The following is an 18,058-nucleotide window of genomic DNA, read 5'->3' on the forward strand; positions in this document are numbered from 1 at the left end:
TGTCCATTAACTGACTTGTGGAACTATGCACTGAGTTGCTCTGATAGTCTCCGTATGAAAACTAGTTAATTTTAGTTTCATTTGCAGTAACAAAAAGATATTCTTTGCTGTGAGTCACCATGGAGCTAGCCGCATGACCAACAATTACATTGCAGTGAGCTTAACCACTTAGTCTTGGCTTATGCCTTTGCCAGTGACCTGCACACCTGTCTAACTGCTGGACCATCATCCCAGTGGTAACGCATTAAAACTCAGAATGGCCAAATCTGCTGGCTGAAACAAAATATTAACTGCTGAACTTTAGCTAGGCAAGTTCCAATTAGGACTGAGACCTATCCATAAGCATGGCTTTTGGCCCAGCTCTTTAGCCCCTTGGCATTTAAAAAACTACATTTCATTTAGTGACTCTTTCTTGAAGCTATATAAAACAAAACCAAAAAAAACCTCCACAACATTAAAATGCTGTGGTGAACTTGTCAGGACTTGGCTACCAAAGATTTATTATGTGAACGGAATGAAGGCATAATAAGAAATATGATTAAACAGCCTTTCTCAGCTATGATTTAGTACTCACCACTGAGTATCCCCATAGTATTCTTAACCATCCCTTCAACTCAACATGTAAGATTCTTCAGAATAGAAATTGAATTGAATGTCACATATTAAAGGTTATTTTAAAAGGGAGAAGTTTTGTAACAACTCTAGACAAACTAATTGGTACCCAAGAACATCTGAATTTGATTGTCTTTCAGGAGAAATTACATCAGACAACTAATTCATTGTGCCTCATTTTATTTTTTTTCTTTTTAGAAAGACTTTAAGACTTTTTTTTTTCTATTTGAAACACCGTGATACTGAATTTGAATGAAAACAGAAGCATTATTGACTTGCAATAACAGCATTCTCTTATTTGGTTCTGGGAAAACTCTAATTGAGGTACTAATCAGTCATATGACCAAAAAGCCTGAGGTGTTTTGCTCATTAAGAGTCCAATTCATTAATGCTTTTATGTGACTTGCACAACTCTGCTGCTGGTTGCTTGTGTGGGAGTCAGGGGGTTATTCATAAAGGAATAATTCCAGTTTATCTAGATGCAAATTGTTTCACAAACCAAAAACTAGTCACATCTGGAAAATGTAAACCCCTTTCTCCACCCTTCCATTGCTCCCTTACCTCTCTACCTCCTACAAACCCCACTATCAACCACACTGAGAAACCATAAACTCACACACCAGGATAAGATAGAAATCCCTCACAGGAGAAAGATAGCTTATATGATTCAGCCATTTGCATTTATTTCCTCAGCCAAAGAGTAAAAGCACCTTTTAATTGCCCTTCCAGAAAAATAGTCACTGGTGATGATTGTTTTCCTTCTGTTTCAGAAATTGTCCCCTTTCCTTCCATGTAGCTACTTTTTTTTTTTTTTGGCAGGGGGAAGGGTCTACAGAGGGCACTATCAGGAGACAAGGTGCTTCTTGAATTATTTTTCCATTAATGATGATAGAATCATACTGATCTATTCACATTCGTCTCATTCACATTTTGTCCAATACCATTTTGCAGGGGCTGTGATTAGGGGGTAGGAGTGTGCAATCAAGGCTTGGAATAGAGAGAAGCTAGCTATCCTTCATAGGAACTGGATCCAAGACCATAGCTTTATTCAATTCAGCAAATATTTATTAAACACCAACACTGTGCAGGCCACAAATAGCCACTGACTTCATTGAAATTCTGTTCTACTGGCTGTTAATTTCTATTCTATTGGCACATGCCCAGATGTATAGACATAAAATAAATTCAGGTGGGAGAATGCATCAACAATTCAGGGGATCAAGAAAGACTTCGAATTGGAGATGACATCTGGAACTGAGTCTTAGAAGTGATTTTTAATAGCTAGTATTTACATGGCACTCTAAGGTTGGCAGAGAGCTGTTACAATTATTTCATTTTATCCTCATGACAACCCTGGGAGGCAGGTGCTCCTATTATACTCATTTTAGAGATGAGGAAACTGAGGCAGACAGTAGTTTAAGCTAGTAAGTGTCTGAGGCTGGATTGGAACTCTGATCTTCCTTACTCTAATTCCAGCACTCTATTCACTTTTCTACCTAGCTGCCTGTATTATAAGAGACTTCATGGTGCTTGATTTTGGCCAGTGAGTAAATGGGCCACAGCAGAAGCATGCTGTTTATAAAAGAGATATGGACAATTTACTCATTCAGGTGAAAAATAGAACTCTGTGAAGTCTTTTTCCTACTAATTCCTAACTCCATAAGGTAAGCTTCATGGCTGCATTATCAAATTAAAATATTTTGCCCCAAATTATATAATTTGGTCTGAAAAGAATAGTCAGATGACTTCTCTTACCATGTGAATTAGGTATGTTTTTAAAGAATTTCTAACGAATGTTTCTATAATATCAGAGTCATATTCCAACCCCATCCCAAGAAGTGTAGAAGACAAGTGATGATCTCCTGAAGAGGAAGCCACAGGAAAGATTAACACCCTACCTCCTGCCCACATTCCTTCCTTTCTATCAGCTGCACTTAGTTCCAGTATTGTGCTTAACAATTTTCTGCTACCTACAAGTTGGTACAGTAAGCATGTTTTGATTTCTGTATGAACATCCCGTTTTATTTATTTTTCATTCAACTTGTCCCACGTAACTACCTTCAGGCCCCACAAAGGTGAGTGTGGGGCTCAAAATGGCCATGTCAGTCATGACCCATTTGCCTATCCCTGTGGCAGACAATGTCTTAGTACTTACACTGATCAGTGACAAACATGACTACATCTGACATCTCAGTGAAACTGAGCTTTGCCATAGGCAAGAGACTCTGGCTTTCATCCTAAACTTATTCTGCTTGTCTTTTCCCATAGGGCTTGATTTTTATGAAATGCTAGATTTGCAACTTGATGCTAGTCAGCTTTATGCTACCAAGCGTGTAGGTATAAATTTCCTGTCCAAATTCCAGAAAAGATAGCCTGTCTTTTTCCATGGCATTTTCTCGTGACTTTTGGATTTTTCCCTGCAGGATATCAGTCTCTGCAACCACTAGGAAGCATATGTGACTTTCCTGGAGCATTTTTTTTAAATGGCATAGGAAAGCTGCCTTCAGGGAAGCGTAGTGAAAGCCACCATTCAACTATTCTCATGTACTCAGTCATTCATTTATTTGTTCCCAAAATATTTATACAGTGCCTGCTATGTAGAAAGAGCCGTGCTAGGCATTCCTGGGCCTTGCTGCACCCGTGCAGCACTGCCAGGGCATTGAGACACCTGAGTTCTAGTATCCATTCTGCTATTAAGCAGTTGTGTGCAGGTTACTTTACTTGTCATCTGTAAAATGAGGATGTTGAACAATGGAAAGAATAGTGGACTTGGAGTCAGAGGACATAGGTTTGGATCCTGGCTCTGCTATTTTACTACTGCTAAGACCTCAGGCAAGTCATATAACCTCTGTGGACCTTAGTTTCCTCATCTGTAAAATCAAGGGGGTGGATTATATGGCCTTTTTAAGATCAGTGGATTTCTAAGGTTCCTTCTAGCTCTAGCATTCCATGATTCTAATTTTCTGCACCCTTTCAAGGCTACCCAGATGCTTATGAGTTTGTGATCATAGTTAGGTAGAGATTTTCACCTTCTTTTTGTGTAAACCCAGGGTGATGGAAAGGGGAACACAATTAGGTTGAATAATTCCCATGAATTTTAGTGACCTCTGCCTCTCTGCCTCATCCCTCAATATGTCTTCTGGTGCTGGTTCCAGCAGAGGATCTCGTATATGTTATTTGTAACATTCACTTAAAGATCAAGAATAAGCATTCAGCTTTTGCCAAGGAGTTCAAAAGGAAAACCAGTGAAACTTCATCAATTTTTCCAATGTTTGAATTATCTAGCTACAGGTTATATCCCTAAAATAAGAGCTCTCTAAAAGGGAAAACATATATAGGTACCTAAGTTTAGTAGGGCCTCTTAATCTTTTTTTATGTCCTGGACCCCTGTGGCATTTTGGTGAAGCCTATGGAACCCTCCTCAGAATAATGCTTTTCAGTGGCATAAAATAAAATTTATAACACTACAAAAGAATACTAGGGTTTAGTTTGATAATAGAGATATTAAAAAATTTTAAACACAAGTTAAGAACCCTGGTTTAGATCTTAAAGGATATGCACTGAAAAAAAGACTTCAATTATAAATCATTCAGGTTTTGAAGGGGGAAAAAGTGGCATATATTCAGAATAATATGGTATCTTATCTTATGGGTCTAGGATAATAGCTTTACACCTGAAATAGACCTTAGTAGTCAGAGGATTTATATGAGCACCACAATTGGTAGGAACATTGATCACTAGTTGGAAGGGACCTTTGAGGTCTCCTAATCCCACCCCCTCATTTTATGGATGAGGAAACTGCGGCTCAGTGAGTTAAAGTGACTTGCGCAAGGTCACACAGGTAAATAAATAACAAAATCTGGATTCAAATCCAAGTTCTTTGACTCCAAATTCAATGGTCTTTCCATTGTGCCACAGTACCTTTTGAAAGTTACTGTCTCTATGTTCAGAGAATATAGATTTGATCTCAAAAGTTTCTTAAAACTCTATTCATTGCTCATTCTCTCTTTTTCCTAAATGCCTCCTTGTAGATATGTGGATTGTTTTTTTTTTTTGAGGATAAAGAAATGGAAATCAAGGATAAGTCCAATGAAGTTTAATTCATGATCTTGCAGATAATTCTTTCCCTTTTAAATTGTTTTTAGGATTGAATTATAGTTTCCTATTTCCATTAGCTTTTAAATAATTCTCGACCTACTTATAAATACAAGGCTTTTTTTTTTGTTTTTCATTTTTCTCTGTTTCAGTTTCAATCTATGAGATAGATCAAGGTGCTGTTCATTCCTTTTGGTCTGGATCAAGTCCAAGATTAGGCCAAATATTCTAAAGAACTCCCTAAGAAGCAGCTAACAGAGTTATGTAAATATCATGTATATAAAAATATATCTACTTACATACATACACACTGTATTTGATCTTTCACCACTATGTCAGCTGTATTTAGCTGAAGCCTCAAAAATTAAAACCTTTACAAGATGAAAAGTAAATGTTTGATTTAAATGTTTTCTTTGAAGAATAAGCAATATTTCTTATCTTCCTGTATGGACAAAAAGTCTACTCCAGAGTTTGAAAATAGAGTTGTACTTGTATATGCTGTGAAAAAAAAAATCCTTTCTAAGTTAAAGATCTCTATAATAGTCCTGACATGGACACTGAAATGCATCAACATGGGGTGTTGGAGGCTTTATGGCACACCAGGTTTCTAGATGAAAAAATAATGGGTCTAAGCCCAGAGGCTCTCAGCCAAGAAACTTAAATAGGCAGGAAAAGAATAACATTAATACTGATGATTTATCTCGCACTTTAATGATTGCAAGCACTTTACCAATATGTTCTCATTTTATCCTCACAACAGCCCTGTGAGTTAAATGCTGTTATTATCCCTATTTTACAGATGAGAAAACTGAGGCTCAGAGAGATTAAGATATTTGTCCAGATCACACTGTTAGTTAGGAGGCAGGCGTCAAATCCCAGCCTTCCTGACTCTTTAGTTTGGTGCTTTATTCTCCACACCACAGTAGTGCAAAGTAAGAAATGAACCACTTTTTCTGAAGAGTTAAATAAGTATTTCTAACCATCTTTAGTGGCAATCCAGGTGAAAGTGAATAACTTCACACATCTCTTCTAAGCAATTGTACTATATAAATTGCCCATTCCCAGTAAAAATATCCTTTACTCTCTCATCAGGAAAGCAGATTATAATACTCTTTTCTCTCCCTAAGCCATTACCAAGTGGCTAATGGCTTCACCATTTGTTTAGTCATTTAGTATACTAGACTTGTCTAACAGCATCTAAAGCATCTTGAGATATAGTAAATTCAACAGGGGCTTTATAAAAACATTTCCCTTCTAATGAGTGTTGAAAAGAGCAACCTGTTGCATTACCAACTGTGTATTTGTGATACAAGGACATCAAGCTTGTTGAAGAACTTGCTGTCTCAGTCTTTCATTCACAGTTCATATTTGCAGGCAGCCCCCAACTTAAGAATGCTTTGGGTTCTACATATTTGTTTTTAGATAGTGGATTAGAACTCAATTCATTTTCCTATATGAACAGATTGTTAAAGTATGTTCCTAGAGTAAAATTATAATATAAAATGGACAAATTATGTTTCCAAAAGCATCCTTAAAATGTAATAAAGTGAAATACACTAATGGAAGCCTAGAGCCCTGAGATCCCCTGAATTCTGTGCCTCATCCCATCCCGCAAACCCCAGGAGACTAGGTAGGGGTTCAAAGAGCCAGGGCAACTTCTACAGAAGTATGGAAGACGTCAGTCTGAGGGGATGGGGAAGGAAGGATAAAAGAAGAGAGAGCAGGAGGGCAGGTAAAGGAGGAGAGATAGAGAGAGCTCCTATGTACAGTTATCTCCCTTATGATTACAAGTCAGGGATACATATTTTAGGAGCTTACTAGTCCTTTACTCATTGTCCTCATTAAAGTCCTCCAGCCCACCCCCATACGTATAAATCCTAGATCTCAGAGAAAAGATAGGTAGACTACATGTACAATACATGGCAAGTCAGCCCACATGGGAATGAAATTCTGAAGATGAAAGAAGAAATAATTTTGATGAGAAAAAGGGAGAGACTGATATGGACACATAGGGAATTCACCAACCAGCTAGATTTTTTTTTTTTTTTAGTGTACAGAAGATGAAAGTAAGGCCAATTAACAGATGATGAATACAATATAACATTCTCCATAAGAATAATGTCAGGAGTGCCAAACCTCAGAATGAACTGAGACTTGCAAAGAGAGCTAAAGAAAACAAAAAGTGGTTTTCAGTAGTTAATTCAGAGAATTATCAGAGACAGGCTGGGACTCCTACATAGGGAGGTGGTATAATAATAACAATGTGATAGACAGAAGGCAGAACTTCTCAATTCTAATTCTTCTCCTGCTTTTTAGTCAAAGAGAATTAACTTTAGAGTAAAAGTGACAGAACAAAAATGACTGATAGTGGGTCAAAACCCAAGATAAGTAGGAAAACAGAAAGCACCTAGATTTCCCTGATGAGTGCAATTCATTTGACACAGTTGAACTATATCATCAGAAAGAATTAGAAAATGTGATTGTTGTACCACTATCAGTGATTTTGAAAGACCATGGAGAAATGACCACAATTATGTAAAGGAAGGCAACATTGAAAGATTTCAGAATTTGGCTGACGAATGACCATTTATGACTTTGGAGGACTTGATGGTAAAGGTCTTGCTTTACCTACATAATATCTATATAATATATAATCACATCTATATAATAGATACAAAATGAGGCATATATTTTTTTCAGACATGGCCAACATGTAGATTTATTTTTCTTAATTGTACTTATTTGTTACAAGAAAGGGCTCTATTTGGGAAAGGAGAGGAGTCATGGGGAAGTGATAGTAATGTTTAAAAAACATTAATAAAATGGTTTTTTAAAGCATAATTGTGTAGAAAGAGAGTTACTTTAGGGCTGAAAAAAGATAAATATTCTGATTTTCATAAAAAGGAAAAAAAATGTATGCAACTAATGGGCTAGTGAGCTTAGCTTTGATTCTTATCAAAATTCTAGAATGCATTATTAAAGTGATAAGTGAATATTTAGAAAAGGAAGCAATGATCATGGAAAGTTAGTATAACTTCATCAAACACAGTTCAAGCTAGATTAGCTTCAAATGAAAAATTTTTTTCAGTGAAACTTTTTTGAAAGGATGACGAGTCTGGTAGAAGGAGAAAATACTATAGATTCAGTCTACCCAGAATTTACCAGAACATTTGACAGTCTCTCAATCTATTCTTGTGGACAAGATGGAGAAACATTAGCACTGGCTGATTGGTAAGATCTGGAGTAGCCTAATAGAGCTCATTGTCAACTTGGAAAGGGATATCCATTGGAAGACCCCAGTGATTTCTGTATGGTCTTGTTAATTTTTATCAATGACTTAGGTAATGGCATTGATTGTATGCTTATCCAATTTGTAGATGGTACAAATCTAAGATGGATAGCTAAAACATTGGATGACCAACTCAAGATTCAGAAAGATTTTGTTAGGCTAGAATATTGGATCATAAGATGAAATTTAATAAGGATAAATATGAAATCTTACATTATGATTCTAATAATCAATTCTACAAATACAAAATAATGGCAGGCATGCCTGGATGATTATCAGAAAAAAGGCCTGAGAATTTTAGAAGATTGCCCAGATTATTGTCAGAAAAAAGATCTGAGAGTTTTAGTAGACTGCAAGTTTAAGATGAGTCAACAGGGTAATATGGCAGCCAAAAAAAAAAAAAAAGCCCAATTGATCTAAAGCTGCAAAAAAGGGGACATATTCTACAAGTCTAAGATTATATATGGTATAATATATTCAATTCTGGGCACTACATTTTAGAAAGAACATTAATGACCTGGAAAGCATCCAGAAAAGAGGGGAAAGAGTTATCAATCAGGATGGTTAAGTCTCAAGATCTTGAAGTATGAAGATTAGTTAAAAGAACTGGAAATGTTTACCCCAGAAAAGAGAAGAGAGAGACAGAGACAGAGACAGACAGAGACAGAGAGAGATAGAGACAGAAGTTGCAAGGAGACAAAATTTAAGCTTAATGCAATTATGGAAAAATTCTTAACAATTAGAGTAATTCAAAAGTCTAAAAGGCTGCCTCAGGAGGAAGTATGTTCCCTTGAAGACCAATGGAGGTTTTCAAACAAAGACTAGATTGTCAGGTATATTTTAGAGGACATTCTTGATCAAGTAAGGATTGGACTACACCTTAAGGTCTTTTCTATTTCTGAGCTTCTGGGGTTCTGTGGTTCTGCAACAGAGGTTCTTATAGGCAGATGTGGGTAGTATGTGACCAGGGGCTACCCCAATTTTCATTGTAGCCCTGATACAAAAATCCAGCCGTTCAAGTGCAAGAAAGCTTGATTAATGCTTGCGTACAAAAGTGGAGTCTTACAGAACATATACATTTATGTCAGTTTAAGAAGAAGCAGTGCCTGAAGATTTGGAGACAAATAAACTTGTAGTGTCTCTGGCCCAACCAGAAATGCCTCAGGTAAAGCTGATCTCATCATATGTTCAGCACTTTTTAGTTGCTGAAAGAGGATTAGTTGGGCAAATTAAGCTTTGGGAGTGACAGGGTTATCTGAATGGAATCTCCAACATGGCGAGGCTTTACCTTCCCCATGGACTCCTTCAAATCCATCTAGAACATTCTCTAGATAGAACAGCTTGCCAAACTTTTGGAGTTGCAACATCCTATTGTTATTTGTTTGATTTCTCAACACCTTCATCCCCCGCCACCTCTCCTTCCCCAACCAAAATAAAAAATAAATTCTATGACTATGGTGAGTGTATGTCCCAGATTTTCCATGACAGTCCTGATTTAAAGAAAGAAATGTGTGCTTTTAATACAGACTATCCTTTATCAGATAGTGTGTTCCAATTTGAGTTGTGAAAACTGGATTGTTCCATGTAAGAGTTTTTGTTTGGTTTTGTTTTTATTTCTAATTAAAGTGAAATAGAATTAATTTTATTCCGAGAATTTTTTTTAATTTCACACTTCATCCCTTGAGTTAACTGGGGGCATCTAGGAGCATTCTGAAACTTTAGCTCAACTTAAATTTACAACCTTTTTAAAAAGGATATTCTTACAAAAAGCCCAGTGAAGCAAATCTTTTTAAAATTAAGACTGGAGTCCTCCTATTTTTATGTAAGTTTGGATATTAAAAATTGAAATGAGTATTTTATCTTTATAAGCTGTTGGTATAGAATTAGACTTAAATTACAAAGTTTAGGTGGAGAGTGATGAACCATATGATAAAAAGTGTGAAAAGAGGGAAAGCAAGGCTGTATCTGATGATGGAAGGAAGGTATGAATGTCCTTGAGAAATTTACTTCACTTTCGTGGACCTCTGTTTCCATCTCTTCAAAAAAGTAGCTTGTAAGAGTAGATGGTAACTTGCATAGATGTTGCATAGAGATAAGAGAAGCCAGGATGAGAGAGCCATTCAGTTTGTCTGAAATGTAAATTGTATGAAAACTGCTAGAAGAAAGGTATGGCAAGTAGTTTAGAGCCTTAACTACCAGGCTAACAAGGTTGTATTTTATCCTGTGGTAAGTGGAGCTACATTGTTGATTTTTGATTGGGGCAGGACATGGTCAAAACTGTCCATTAGAAAGATTCTGTTTGGTGGTAGCAAAAATGCAAATTTGGAGAGGAAAAAGATGAGTCAAAGAGATGAATTAGGAGGCTATTACAAGTGTCTGGGAAGCCATTACAATTCCAACAGATGGGAGGTAATCAGGGCCTGAACTCAGGCAGTGGCTCTGTGAATAAAGAAGAAAAGACATGTGCAAAAAATGTTAGGAAAATAGAATCGACAAGAATTGTCAATGGATTGGATGGGGGGGACTGAAGGAGAGGTTGCAAGCCTCATGTACATATATGCATACAGATGTGTGTATATGTGTATATATATATATATATGCATACATACATCATATACACACAGACACATATTGTTTGGATCAAGGTTCTAATTGAAGCCATGGAAATAAATTAATGCTAATGGAGACAGTATTGGGAGAAAAAAGGTATGAGGAGTTTGGTTTTGGGAGGACACAATGGGGCACCAGAATGAAGATATACTGGAGAAGGAGAATGAGAAGGAATCATTACATAAAAGGAAAGCCAGGCAGGAGTAATGTCATGAAAGCCAAACAAGTTTTTAAGGCAGAAAGATTAAGGGAAGATTTCCTTTCTTTCTTTCTTTCTTTCTTTCTTTCTTTCTTTCTTTTACTTCTTTCTTTCTTCCTTCCTTCCTTCCTTCCTTCCTTTCTTTCTTTCTTTCTTTCTTTCTTTCTTTCTTTCTTTCTTTCTTTCTTTCTTTCTTTCTTTCTTTCTTTCTTTCTTTCTCTCTGAATGAAGAGACTGCTTTCTGTCTGCTGATAGAAAGCAAGTGATTGATGGTAAGAGATAAAGGGAAGGATTGATTGAGCAAGGTCCTAGAGCAGAGGACAGGGCATGGGATAAAGGGCCTAAGTGAAGTAGCATTGGCAAGGAAGAGGGCTACTTCAGAGACCTGAAAGAAGGAAAAAATGATATAGGAAGACATTAAGCAGTTTTGAGGTATGAGGGAGAGAATAAAGTATTTCATGATGGAAAGTCTTGGCACTCAGCAAAATATGAAGTGAATTTTTCTTGAAGAGAGAGGGAAGTAGGGATGAAGGTGGAGTCTTGAGTAGAGATTCATGTTGCTGTGATGAAGTGAGGGCCCATTTGGGACTAGTTAAGCCCAGTCATTATGATTTTGTGATTTCCTCCAGTGGTGCTGGGTGGCTCAAGAGGAGGAGAAGAGAATGCAGATGGTAGGGGTAATTCAGATTATGGAATGGCACAAGGGCAAGGGGGCAAGGCATTCAAGGGCAAAAGAGAAGATATCATTGAAATGGTTGAGTATATTTTCAAGACTGTGAAGGGAGGAAGTAAAACCAAAACTCAGGTACTTGGCTGGGAGAATTGGGTGAGACTGATAGAACTGATGTTAAGGCAGGATCACATGAAATGATTTATTTTAAAAATCATTTAGAGTTGCCTGAACATGTTTGTAAATACAGGGGAAGGAGCTTATCAGGAAGAAAAGACTGAAGATGAGTAAGCAAGGAAATGATGGAAAAAGGTGACAAAAAAGCAAAGAGGGAATGGGATCAAATGTTCAAGTGAAGGGATCTGCCTTGGCAAGGATGATCTCATCATATGAAGACAGAGGGAAATAAAAATGGGTTATGATAAGGACAGAGAACAGATTTAGCAGGAGTGAAGCATTGGGTGACATTTTAGCTTGGGGCATTGTGATCAGAGCAAGGAATTTTAGAAGAATATTGGAAATAGGACATTTTTGAATATGATAGGATCTAAATGGTGACCATTCCTATGAGTGACTAAGGTAAAATAAATAACAGAGTTCATGAGAATTGAGATTAAAGACTGAAGAAGCCATGTTATTAAAAGGACCATCAGTGTGAACATAGAAATCCCTGAAAGTGATGGCACAGCTTGGGAAGGAGAGAAAGACTACAGGCCAGGGGCTGAACTCACCAAGGGAGGTGGCATATTGTCCAGAAGGTCAATAGATGGCCTTAACAAGTATCAGAACAGGTTAATATCTCAGGGGAGTGGGAGGTAGTGGTACCAGATGAAGGGTCTAAAGGTTGAGTGGTGGTACCAGATGAAGGGTCTAAAAGTGAGAATTGGAAGCAAGTGCCACCACCCTTTTCTAGAATGAGAAACAAAGTGGCTAAAACTGGAGACAGTGGTGAGGAAAATACTATTTAGAAGTGAAAGCCAAGTTTTTTTAGTGCCAGGAGGGAGAAGGAACATAGGAGAAAGAGATTAAGGATAAAGGGTAGATCTGTAACAGAAGAGCAGGGATTTCAGAGAGTTTATCTATCATGACATATCAGACATATATCTATCAAGGATAGATACAATAGAAGAATAGGATAGGAAAGAGAGATAGCAATAGAAAGATATTTTTGCTTATATAGGTGACTATTGTGATTGATATGGATTAGGGAAGGAAGAACCTTTCAGGCTACTATGGACCTCTTGGTGCTGAAGCTTCTATATGATTTTTAGTCCTACAGATTTTGAATTTGGTCATTTACTAGTATTTTCCAAAAAGTTCACCTGAAACAGGGAGGCCATGAGTTGTTATTTGCAGTGCTCAAATATCTGAGGACTGTCTTTTGTCTGTTAGGCTTTCTTAATTTGTGTCATATAGTAATTTATTGTACTACTCTGGCTTTGAAGGATCTATCCAAAATGACATCTGTCCATGGTAGTACTGCACTGGTACCTGAAAGCATTAATAACACATTTTCCAAAGAGTCACTGTTTCCCAGAGAAAACCCTGGGCTATGGGAAACTCTATTATGTAGACCTTGTATTTCCATCTTATATAGGATTAAAAACAAAGTATTAATCATCTCTTCTATAGGTATGGGTTTCTAAAGAGCTTATAAACATGTAAAAATATGCATTTCAATTGATATTTTGTTCTTTTCAAAGAGCTTCGTAAACTCCAAGCTCCCGGTTTAGACTTCTCAATAAACAAAATATGGGAAAACCACAGGAATTACATTATTAAAAAGATTGGCCCCATTGATGCCTTCATTTTAAATGTATGTTTTTAAAATTATGCCTTAAAAGCAGCAGTTCATAGAACTTGAGTCCTTTTGCTAGTGCTTTGAATGTTAATGTTCTAGTCAACTGTCTTAACCATATGGCAACATAAATCTTCTTGTGTATAAACTGTCTTGCACATAGTAGGCATTTATTACAATGTTTCTTGAATTGAATTGTATTACTCAAGTGTAGATTTGGTTAGTTCATATGTCTACGGGCATCTATGTTCATCAAGATAGTCATGTTTAAACCATTTGGCAAAAATATGTATTGTGGTGTATCTTTGAGGTTCTGTGGGGTTTAGCTCTAGTGTTTATTTAAATGGAGATGGTGGAGACAGGATTCTTGTTTTGTTGAAATGGATCCCCTTTCACACATCTCAGCTTTATGATTAAGGTGACTAGCTCTCAAGGCAGTCAGCCTATTCTGCTGTCCTCCCTACTTCTTGTCTCCCTCTCCTTTCCCCCAGACTTTGACAATGAAGTCTTTGAATACTCCTCAGCGAGCTCCCTGATTTCCATGGGGTCCAGATGCCACTAGAACAACATGCAGGTAGACCAGGAAGTCCAGGAACACTGTCTATTCCTTAGTCTGGATAGTGAATTTTCCTTTCCTTTTCATTCTCTTTCTTCTCTTAGGTTGAGCAGCTCTGGGAGAAAACAAAAAGCTTTCCTCATGGAAAGTTTTACTAATCTGGCCCTGTGCCCATGTCTCGAACCTTCCACATTTCTAATGATGATTGAAAGAATACCTGTTACTGTGATCAAACATGCTGAGTCCTTAACATTAGGGTTGTAGGTTACTAGTGATGGATAGAAAAAAGAATTTGAGAATGCAAATAATTCATTATGGTCAGTCCTTTAATGGACTTGAGGGTCTATCTTTGAATGGCAGGGCATAAAAATTAAACCACACACCACCCAGGTATTGATATTGTTGTTTCAATGAGAAACCAGCAATCTTTGTAAATAGACTCTATGGAGACCCATGAAGAAACCCAGTCCCAATATATGAGTGCATCCAGCCCAAGGCATGAAGCTTCCCAATGGAGGAGAAGTCATAATTACTAACTTCCTAGGTGATTAGTGCCACAACGTATATTGGTACACTATCTTATATCTGTTCTTACACAAGACACTTGGATGTGTTAGAACCAAAGACATAGGTGAGAACCAATGCATGTAGAAGATGATCTAGAAATCTCCAAATATTCATATGGTTGGCATGCTGACAAAGTTCCAGATGATTTAATGATATTTCAGTTTATATTGGGATAGTTGGTATATGTTTAATTTAAAAATGCTTTATAAAATTGGAGTTAATCTGTTTGGGGATGGTTTGACATAGTAGAAAGAACATTGGACTTGGAGTCAGAAAATGTAGATTTAAGCCCTAGGTATTCCACTCACTAGTCAGAGATCATAAGATCATAGTTCTGGAACTAGGAAGAAATTCAGAAACCATCAAGGTCCTACCGCCTCATTTTGCAGATGAGGAAACTGAAACCCAGGGACAGCAAATGACTTGCCCAACTTCATACAGAAAATAAATGGCATCTAACACATATCTTCAGACTCCAAATTCATCCTGTGACCTTAAACAAGATACTTTAGTTCTCAGGTTGAATTTCTATTCAATCAAATGACAGAGAGAGTATGTACTTACTGAACTTGTATGAGTTATTGTCAAGATCAGATAAGGTCATGTATGTGAAAGTGCTTTGTATAAAGTACACTTACTCAGGAAATGCTTACTGAAATGAATCAAATTAAAATCATATAGAGAGAGCTAAAATATTAACCAATAAATTATCAGAGACCTAGCTGCATTCTAGTTCTGTTGTAAGCAGGCTACTAGAAAATGTAAAACCAGTTTCAAATTCTATTAGCTGCAGTGTCTACATTGAGTCAGTAGCCATAGAAACATTTTTCTCTAGTGTTTTTTAAAACAGGTGAATTTGCCAGGCCAGTTGTTTGTCATGAAATAAATAGGGGCAGTGGTTGCCCCATTAGTTAAAAGAATGAAATTCAAAAAGCTATGGAACAACTGAAGATGTCATCTGAGTCAAGATTCACTAGAGAGGGTGGCCACTGTAGATATATACTGAAGTTGCTCAGGGATTTCTATTCTGTAACACTTTAGTTAGGATTTTACTTCCAGTATCTTTTTTCTTCTATTAAGTTGGAGGATGAGAAAAGAAGGCAATTGGATGGATATAATTGTGATCTTGTTAGGGTGATGGGGTTGAAAGGAGTTCTGTAAACTTTGTCAACTGGCATTGTATGGTGATTTGCCTTAAACATTTTAAGCTTTGACCTACTTGCTTTCATCTTTCCAATAGAAATATCAGCCACAAATCCTATAGCTTGGATACAGTTGAATGGGAGGGAAAATTAATCATATTGCTGCCATATTTTATTGTTTCTTCCATTACTTTCTTCTTCAAATTAAAAGTTGTTTAGAATCATTCGTTAGGGATGGGGAACAAGAGGGATAAAGAATTAGAAAGAAGGTTTTGATGGAATTTGGGTGATTCAGTACCATTTAAGTCCATTCATAATCCTGGTTTTGTGCCAAAGAAAACTTGTGACCAGCAAAAGCAAAGACAGACCTAAGAAATATTGTTCAGATATGACTCCTCATCTAAGCAATGTGAGATTTGTCTGAAATATTTTTAACATTTGTCATGGGCAAACCATGTAATAATAGTCATTGGTCAAGCATTAGTGTATGAGGTCCTTGACCTCACATTATTGTAATGCCTTTGTAGCTACAACAGTTGAATTTTCCCTTTTCTGTCTCTTTTCTAAAGTCAGTTTTAAAAGAGCACTATCTTCATTTCAAAACAGCTTTTACGCTATTATCCTTAAGCTCCATGTGCTTTAATTTTCTCTAGTCTTTATACTTTTCAAACAGTTCTCTGAACTAAGATTGCTCTCCGCAGATGCATTCAGCACCCAGTATTATTTAGTGGCAAGCTACTGTGCTGTGTCATTCCTGCAAAAGGCAATAAAGCAAGGCGTTGAAATACATAATAGTAGCATTCAGCAAAATCCTGCTGTTGATAGACAATCAAAGATTGGAGTCTCTTTGGGGAGAATGGTGTCCAGGGCAGTTGACTGTTCTTTCGGCATCTTTGAAATAGTATTTCTGCAACAGAAAGTACAACCAGCCATTGTAACACAAGCTGGGTGTTCTTCATTCCACCTCCTTGCCCTTGCCCTGGTCAGGAGGGCTAGGTTAAAAGCAGCCAGGCCCCCAAGGCACTTCAATGATCCCTTCAATAGGGAAGCATATCTTCTTTCCTGAACTCCTTTGGGAAGATGGAGGAGGGAAAGCAGTGACTTGCTCGAGCTCTCCCCCCAAACCCCTCCAAATACCTATAAAAATGGCTCCAAACAAAATCTGAACTCCTTTGAGACAGTAAATGGTCTGCTTATGGAAATCCACTAAGGTTCCTGGACAGCACATTGGCAAGTAGAAGCTATAAGGTATGGACTGATCTTGACCTTATCTGTAATTGAGAAAAAGGGACCCTCCCATTTTTAGAAGGCATCCCCAACAAGCAGTAAATTAAGAAACATCATCACCATCATTATCATGCGACAGAAATGTTTTATACTTTTCAAAGTGCTTTCACTTTCCTTTTTTATCTGTTGGTCCTCACCACCCTCTAATGGGGGCAAGTATTATTATCGGCATTTTTCAGAAAAGAAAACAGAGAGATGAAGTGATTTCCCCATGCGGTCACAGATTTGGTTTGGGATAGAACTGAGAGTAGAACCCAAGTCTCCTGAGTCCCAGGACACTGTTGTTTCTCTTACCGGGAACCATTATCACCCATAGATAATTCTTTCTCACCAATAACAGTGATTGAATAAAGATATGGGCTCCCCAGTCTAACTTTTAATGACAAATTTTGCATTGCAAGCCAGGGAGTAATGGGTAATGAACCAGTGAAGCTTTTCACCTTAGCACGGTATGCTCACTATTATTAAAATTCGAAGAGTTGTGTGTCTTGGAGATTTAAGAAAGGCTATAAAAGTACAGATAGACAAGGTTTGGTTTCAGTGAAGCCAGTTGACATTGTTTTCTTGGAGCCAGAAGGGAAGCTTGGATTCATCACCTTATTTATGTCGTACCCAAAGACTACATTTTTGAAAACAACTCAGAGTTGAAAAAAATGGTCAAAAGCAAAAACCTCACATCTGAAATGTTTTTAATCCATAACTAGCCTCCAACCTAAATGACTTCCATGTATTTATGAACTTGGATAATCTTTCTCTTGTCATATAAAGTTAGCTTTGAGCCCTCCCTTAATGCAAAAACAAATTTACAAAGAACTTTTATCAACCACAGATTCATGCATACAAGGAGGAATAAGGCTTATATTTCTTCATCAGTCATCATCACCTACCATGACATTGGAAACCTTATAAGTCCTAGAGACAGTGAGCCTGTTGTCTGCTTCTTTTCCATTAATGATAATAATAATTTGATAAAAGTTGTCCCATTGTAATGTTTCTTAATAGTAGTGGCACTTAAGGGTAAAAACAGGAACTCTCAATATGCCAGGTCCTTTTCTGGTCTTGCTCATTAATGAAACTAACTTTGGTTAGTGGAAGTGAAGATGGAGGAGTTACAGAAGAAAGCAAAAGTTAGTGGGTAGTGGAACATCCTTCTCTTGGATGTTTCCTGTCTCTACATGAGCTATTCCAATTGTCTCTCTTTAACTTCTTCACTATTCAACGTCAATCAGCAAG

At 37.2% G+C, this 18,058-nt stretch overlaps 1 protein-coding gene across 1 annotated transcript in view; it reads left to right on the forward strand.

Moving 5' to 3' along the window:
• The window catches only part of NFATC1 (nuclear factor of activated T cells 1), a 201,498-nt gene that overhangs the window by 154,190 nt on the left and 29,250 nt on the right, over nucleotides 1-18,058 (forward strand). The window lies entirely within an intron of this gene.

The sequence above is a fragment of the Vombatus ursinus genome, unplaced genomic scaffold, assembly GCF_900497805.2.
Source record: "Vombatus ursinus unplaced genomic scaffold, bare-nosed wombat genome assembly UNPS02009573.1, whole genome shotgun sequence".
In the NCBI taxonomy this organism is placed as follows: domain Eukaryota; kingdom Metazoa; phylum Chordata; class Mammalia; order Diprotodontia; family Vombatidae; genus Vombatus; species Vombatus ursinus.